Source organism: Primulina eburnea, chromosome 3, assembly GCF_022965805.1.
Source record: "Primulina eburnea isolate SZY01 chromosome 3, ASM2296580v1, whole genome shotgun sequence".
Classification (NCBI taxonomy): Eukaryota; Viridiplantae; Streptophyta; class Magnoliopsida; order Lamiales; family Gesneriaceae; genus Primulina; species Primulina eburnea.
In genome coordinates this window covers 22,669,099-22,677,325 of record NC_133103.1, presented here as the reverse complement: position 1 = coordinate 22,677,325, position 8,227 = coordinate 22,669,099, and the positions used below count along the sequence as shown (strand labels likewise).

At 33.0% G+C, this 8,227-nt stretch overlaps 1 pseudogene; it reads right to left on the bottom strand.

Moving 5' to 3' along the window:
- Window positions 1-4,871: 4,871 nt before the first annotated feature.
- On the bottom strand, window positions 4,872-6,631 carry LOC140827351 (UDP-glucuronate 4-epimerase 6-like; annotated as a pseudogene).
- Window positions 6,632-8,227: the final 1,596 nt, after the last annotated feature.

Below are 8,227 nucleotides of genomic sequence, written 5' to 3'. Positions count from 1 at the left end.
AAAATGAGAAAACTCACAACATATGAATTTAAACATGCAAAGAGGTGACCTCGGTCAATACTTTGATCAAATGGGTTTGTGTTCCTAGGTCTAACTCCTGGTAGGACCTGGGAAATACCCGGGATGAAATGGATACTAATCTTATAATTAAATTTTTTCGTCCGATTTCGGACCTTCCATTAGTAATAATCTACGTAAAATTAATAAAAGTAGCTTGTAATCAAATTATTGTTTTATACAATTTATTTCATCGAACATAATATATAATAAATTAAGAAATAGGTAGATCGAGCCAATCGATTCAAGAAGGTCTAGAACATAATTATTTATTGTAATAATTCATTCTAAAGCCGATCTATTGAAAATTAATCTATAAAGTAGCTGACTTATTAGTAATAATCCGATCTAAATTTATTAAACCTTAACAATTATTCATTCATTAAATCTAGGTAGGTAAATAATTAACATTCCATATTACAAACAATGCTTTAACCTTTGAGTGGGTCTCATGTGAGACCGTCTACGGATATTAATATGTGAGACGGGTCAACCCTACCCATATTCACAATAAAAGTAATACTTTTAGCATAAAAAGTAATACATTTTCATTGATGACCCCCAAATAAGATATCCGTCTCACAAATACGACTCGTGAGACCGTCTTACACAAGTTTTTGCCTTAACCTTTTGACAGATTAATGAACCAGTGAAAAAAACAAATAATAGGCCTTTTATATAGCCATTGAATTTATGATCGCGCGCTAGTTAATGTATTTTAGGAGGTTTTGATTAGGTCCTTTCTCGTCTTTTTATTTCGTTTGATATTTATCGGTGTTCTTGACATTTATTAAAAATATAAAATAAAAAGGTCTTTCAAACACTATATTCATAGTTTTGACTCCAAATAAAAGAATGTCACAAATTTCGTAATACACAACTAGTGAAGATTGCCTTAAAAATGAATTAGATATACGAATGTGTGTCTATTGGTTGTTGGGGTTGCAATAAGAACGATTGAAAGATGACGTCTGGAAAATATTCGACTTATAAAATGAGTGTCCGTTATGACTGTTGCTAAAAAAAACCCGAAGTTTGATCACTAATTTCATTTCGATATAGACATATGGCAAAAACATGTGTGAGCGACGGTCTCACGAGTCGTATTTCATGAGATGGATCTCTTATTTGGGTCATCCATGAAAAAAGTATTACTTTTTATTATGAATATCGGTAAGATTGACTCGTCTCACAGATAAATATTCGTGAAACCGTCTCACAAAATTTTTCTCTCTATAACCTAGGAGCAAACATAAATCTTTTGACTCCCATCTTTTTCCAATGGCCATGTAATCTTGAGAGCAAAGCACCGTAAAGAAATCATATTGCAGTGAGGACAACAAGTCGATATTGCTTTTCAAACGAAAGAAAAATGATGTCAGCTTTTAAACTGGGAGTGGGCACAGGCATGCCATGATATATAATATACGTCAGCTTGTACATGTTTTAGGGATGGCTGCAGCCTGCGTTATATTAATTATATGCCACTATATTATAAAAGGCAAAAACTTATGTGAGACGATTTTACGGGTCTTATTTGTGAGATGGATCTCTTATTTGGGTCACCCATGAAAAAGTATTACTTTTATGCTACGAGTATTACTTTTTATTGTGAATATGAGTAGGGTTAACCCGTCTCACGAATTATGATCCGTGAGACGGTCTCACATGAGACTCACTCATTATAAAAATACAAATACTATGTCATTAAGTTAAATAAAAATAATAATTATTTAAAAAACTTTTTTATTTTCGTAAATATTTGTTATTTTAAAAAATAGAGTAGATATACGCATCCCCAAGTCCGAACAACAGTAAACAAATGCAATTGTTTGGTCATTAATGGCTAGTTCTTGCTTAGTTTTATGATTGAAATTTTGTCATTGTTTTTAAAATCTTAAATTTTTGAATTTTTAAATTTTAATGATTTTATTTTTAATTTTAAAAAATTATTTTAAGAAAACGTAAAATTAAAAATGACACAAAAATTTAATGCAACAAACATCACATATATGCAGGCCGTGGGGAAGGAAACTTCGCCTGAAATAGGTTCACTGAATTAGTTTGAACAATAAAATCGGTAATGCTCGAAGAACAATTAGGTTAACAAAATTATTTTATGGAAGTTCGGATAATTAAATACTCATACGTGTATCCTTTTTTCTTTTCACAAAATACTTTGGAGATTACAAACAATTTGCGATAACTCAGCATGGCTATGATCATGCAAGAGAATGTTCTGAAAAAGTTTAAGAGATTATCCGTTTAATAGCTTGACTTGTTCGATTTGAAATGCCATTTGGTAGTACTCCTTGTAAATTACTTGGCTTCTTTCTTATATTTAGTTATGCTTCGAAGACCATTAAACTTTAATATCATTTAGGTGAGGAAAAAATTTACACTTGAAGTTCATTTTCTCTTATAAATTCAGTCCGTCTAAACTTTTATTAAATGTTCATATTAAGTCAGTAGTTTTTTTTTTTTTTTTTTAAATCACAGAACTAATCAAACAATAAGATAAATTGATAAATATATATAATATATGAATAATAAATTAAAATATATGGACTATATAAGTTATTTTTAGTTCAATTTATTCTTCATCCAATGGTGGATGAAATATGTGAGCAGAACTTCTTCTTTAACACCAAACAATATTGTTAAAAGTCTTTCTCCATGTTACTAATGTTCGATCATGGAAGACATCATCAAAAAAGTAAAGTAAGATTTTGTCTTTCTTAATTAAAAAATAAATATAAAAAAAAACAGGTTAAAACACTTTTATATCTTTTTTGTTACAATTTTGTCTCTTGAAATTTTCACAATATTCTTTTTAAAGGCAAGTTGAAATTGTAGCCCAAAAAATAAGCTTTTGTTTGTTTGTGTTATGAAAAAGTAAAAATTTATGGTAAAAAAGTAAAAATATCGGACTGATCTCAAAATTATCAAACTATACACTTTATAATATTTTTTTCTCACCTCAATTGTGAATTTCTTCACAAATGGTGATGCTATTTATAGAATTTCTTTGGTAATAATCCAAAAAATAAATTATATCATTACCTTCATCATCACACATAAATTTCTAATTTTTACGACTCATCTACGGGAGTGGATATCCTGTGCGATCTGATGAAATAATAGTGCATGAAATCTCTGGCCAGAGTATTAGATATACATTAGATAAGGAGTTCTCAAATAGTACACGCGATGCCACTATTATAGTTATCACATAGTTATCGAATTAATATGCAACCCTCGATCCAATGGTTGCAGATTCGATCGGGATATATGAGATGAAGGGACCGTACTATACGTTAATCATAATCGACTTGTTCTTGCAGACATTATCAGCGATACCTAGGGGATCATGGGGCGATGCTACTAGACGCTCTTATCATGATCCGATGGGTGCAATCAGAAATGAATTTTGATATTCTTGATCAAGGTGTTGATGAAAAGAATGATGCTAACTAGAGTAAGCCCGAATAAATGATTATGTCCCGAATCACAAAGAGTTGTGAACCCACGGCTAATTGTATCCCTGAACCATTGAGGGTCACACAAGCAATGGATCGTTTGTTCCCGTTGATAGAATAAATTCAAGAAGTTGAATTTATATTATGATATAGTAATTCAAGTAGTTGAATTTATGATAATTAAAATTTGGGAAAATAAATTCAAGGAGTTGATTTTATGAGTTAGTAAATTCAAGTAGTTGAATTTATGAAATTTGGAGATAATAAATTCAAGGAGTTGAATTTATAAAAAAATTTGATAATTTAATTTATTAAACTCAAATGTTGGGTTTATTAAATATTAAATTTTGGAGGTATTAAATTCAAATGTTGAATTTATGATGGATTTAAATTAAATGTAATGGGTATATGTATTATGAGCTTATAGGAGTACAAGAACAACATACAAATTATTAAGGTTCTTAATTGGACTTTAAAAAATTAATTAATTTATTAAGCTCATTAAGTATTTGATTTAATTAATGAGCCCTAAGCTTATATATTTGTATTAGGGTTGGGGTTAATTAAGGAACACTCGTAATTTTGAAAAAAAAACAAAACAAAACTAACCTCCGATTCTTCCAAGGTGATTACGAGACACACAAAAAAAATCCTCCAAAAATATTTTTTGCCATTTTTCAAGGAAAAGAAATTTGAGTCATGTCTCAAATTTTAATATCAACGCAAAACATCTTCTATATTTCTAGTGCAATTTAGAAGAGAACAAATATTCAGTCGTGGACCGGATTAGGAGATCGAAGAACATTCGTAAGTATTTACAACAAGAGCTACGTCCGCTAATACCGGAGTAGATGGAGCCATGCGATTTATACACCAAAGGTAAAAGATTTAAATATCCCTATGAATGTTTATGTTAAATCATACGAGCGTCCAAAGCAAAATATATTTTGATTGTCAAAATAAATAAAATTTTTAAACTTCCACTGCGCTTGGACGTGTAGAAAACCCAGATCTAACATTATTTTCAACATTCAAATATTCAATATACTTATTTTAAATATTAATTTTCAACTATTTAGATTTAAATATTTCATTTAAAAAAAAAAACTAAAATATTTATACCCCACATCAGAATAGATGGAATGAAACACCTGCTCCCGTTTGGTTTGTACATCATTTTAAACTATAAAAGAATAAAATATATTCTCCACTTTGTCCTACATTTCATGTTAGTTAAATCAATCCTAAAATTAAAACCAATTATATCAAATATATCTGTGTAATAGAATATATTATACAAAGCATTACATTATATAATCATGATAGAACCAAAAATCATAGAATTTAACCTTTATTTCATCTTTAAATTAAAAGTGCATGATATATGATACAATTCCAAATTCACTGATTTACACTTTCCTTTCGTTTCTTCTTATTTTTTTCTTTTTATGTGTAAAAATCTATTACCTATAAAATACTATTACAATAATTAATGACATTAATTGGTCCAAATTGAAAGACACATAAAAAAAATTTGATATGTGGAAAGTAAAATAAAAATTTGAGCATGGTCTGGCTTCCCATGTGATGATGGAGACTTATGCTTCGTCGTTGGTTGAGGAGTCGATTTCCTTTTTTACCCTCGATTCGATCCCATAATAACTAACGTACCACTTCACGAACTTCCTCAATCCGGTGGCTAAGTCGGTGGTCGGCTTGTACCCGAAGTCACTGTACGCCAAGCTCACGTTAGCATGCGTGAACGGAACGTCTCCGTTTCGAGGCATTTTGATCACGTGCTTCTTCGCCTTCACACTCAGCAAACTCTCCAGAATCCCGACCAGTTTCCCCACCGTCACTGGGGAGGTGTTCCCCAGGTTGTACACCCTCAGCTGCGCCGTCCCTTCGCTTCTTTCCGCCGCTTCCGGTGCTCTTCTCCGACGTGTCGAGCGCGCCGACACAGCCCTTCACGATGTCGTCTATGTATGTGAAGTCACGCGCCACCTCCTTGTCTTCCTGGGTCACGTAGACATTGATCGACTTGCTCTGGAGGATGTCCTTCGTGAAGAAGAAGTACGCCATGTCGGGCCTTCCCCACGGCCCATAGACGGTGAAAAACCTCAGCCCGGTTATGGATAACCCGTATATATGGTTGTAAGTGTGGGCGATTTCTTCGCCGGCCTTTTTCGTGGCGGCGTATAAGCTAGCCGGTTGATCTGTTCGATCCGTTTCAGAGAAAGGAACCTTCGAATTCAACCCGTAAACGGAGCTCGATGAAGCCCAAACGATAGCCGGCTGAGGATCGGCGGATTTAGCGACCTCCAGTAGATTAACAAATCCGGCGACATTGGAGTTGACGTAGGAGAGAGGATTTTGCATAGCGTATCGTACACCGGCCTGAGCTGCCAAGTGTAGAATGTGCGAAAATGGGACGATGTCGAACAATTTGTTCAGCAATTCAGCGTCGTTAATGTCCCCTTCGACGGTGAAGATTTCGTGCTTTTTAAGCAGCTTCTGCCGGGCCCGTTTCAGGGACGGATCGTAGTACGAGTTGAAATTATCAATCCCCAGCACACCGTCCCCGCGTTTTTTAAGAGCTAAGGAGCAATGCGACCCGACAAATCCGGCGGCTCCGGTGACCAAGACGGAGAACCCGTTTGGCCGTCTGGGAGTGGATGAGTGGCGGACCTGTTTCTCCCAAGCGGCGCCGCTTCCGTAGAAGGCCGAAGAGAAGAAGTTGTTGGTGGCGTGAATGTGGTGGTTGTCACCGGAGAGTGGCGGGTAGTTGAGCGTGAAGAAGAAGATCAAGACCAAGGCAACGAAGAGAGTCACACGGAAGAGGAGCTTGGAGGAAGCTTGGAGGAGTTTGGTGCTGTTTACGCGGCGGATGTAGCTGTTGTAGCGCTCGAGCTTGGTGGTCTTGCTGGTATCCGGCGGAGATGAGGAGCCTCCGATCATCGTATGGTACTGCATTTTCTTGATTTGCAGTGTGAAGTTGGAGGATTTGTGTTTTGAGGGTTTGTATCGGAAAATTTTATTTTTCGAGGACCCTAAGGAGAGGGGATCGGTGTTGGATGAATGGATTATAAAGGAACAAGCTTCACTTGGATTGGGTTGGTTTCTCCCAAAATATTAATTAGATCAATCATAAAATTAAGACAAAAACTTGTATGAGACGATATCACGGATCGTATTTATGAGACGGATCTCTTATTTGGGTCATCCATGAAAAAGTATTACTTTTTATGCTAAGAATATCACTTTTTATTGTGAATATGGGTAGGGTTGACCCGTCTCACGGATTACGACCCGTGAGACAGTCTCACATGAGACTCACTCTAAAATTAATATCTAAAAAATAAATAAAGTTAAAATAAGCTTTTATTAATTGTTTTTAGACGGTTTATAAAATATATATAAGCTCTTATTTCAACATGGTCGTATTTTATTATTATAGATATAAAAATAGAAAAAATATTACGAAAAATAATACAAATATATATATTTTTTTCACACTTTTAGAATCGATCGGTATCATTAGATTTTAGCAATGATGTGTTTGGAATATAATAAAAATTTATGGGTTATTTTGATCTTTTAAAATGTCGAAAAAATATCTTAGCTAGACTAAGTAAGGACGACAATTTTTTTTAAAAAAAGCAGCTTGATAACTAATAACAGCTAATCTTGAGCTTCTTTCTTATAAGCTCTTGTTAATTTATTGTCAAATACCTTTTCAAATTTATAACTCTTTAAAATCATTTCACTTTAGTAAAAAAGAAATTTATTTTGGTCAAACATCATTTAAGAACGAACAATGGAATATATTCTTTAATTTTCATAAACATTTTTATGCGGGGTTTGTTAAATTATAGATTAAGGAATGAGCTAGTTTTCTTTTGCCGAATATGTGAAAAATTAACACCATTACATATTTATATAGTATTTCATGTTAATAAAGATATATTTAAAGTTCATCCAATAATGATATCATTTTAAATTGATTATACTTTGTATTATAAATTTAAAAATAAATAAAATGTAGATTTAAGAATTAATATAGTATTTAATTGTAAACAATAAAACTCATCAAAATCCATGAATTTTTTCAAATACATGACACAATATTATATCATATATATCTCAACCGAAATATAACGGTATCTAAGCCGGACCGTATCAAGGTAGCCACAACTCAGTGGACCGTGCCTGAGATGTGGCTCAGCCTCGAAGCCAGCAACTACCTAAGCCGGACCGAATCAAGGTAGCCAAACATCTCCATGACACAATATCATATCATATATATATAACAGATCTCAATTGAAATATAACTGTATTTCAATAACATACATGATCAGTATGATATGTTCAGCGGTATTGATGTATCTAACCAAAATAAAAATGTGTTTAGACAAAAGAAATATTTTATTTTATTTATCACATCAATTATCAATTGATAATATGCGAGTCAGCATATACTATCACATAAATCGAAAAAGGACAATTAAATCATATACAGAATCATCAAATGCATTTGTCAGACAGCATGAAAAATAATCGATCTCTACGTGTCTCAACAAATTTAACAGTAATTTAAATCCTCAAGAAAATCCTGGAAATGCAAACTCAGACAAATCACTTGAATATTAATTTAAATGGCCTTATCATCATATAAAAATTTCACAACGATT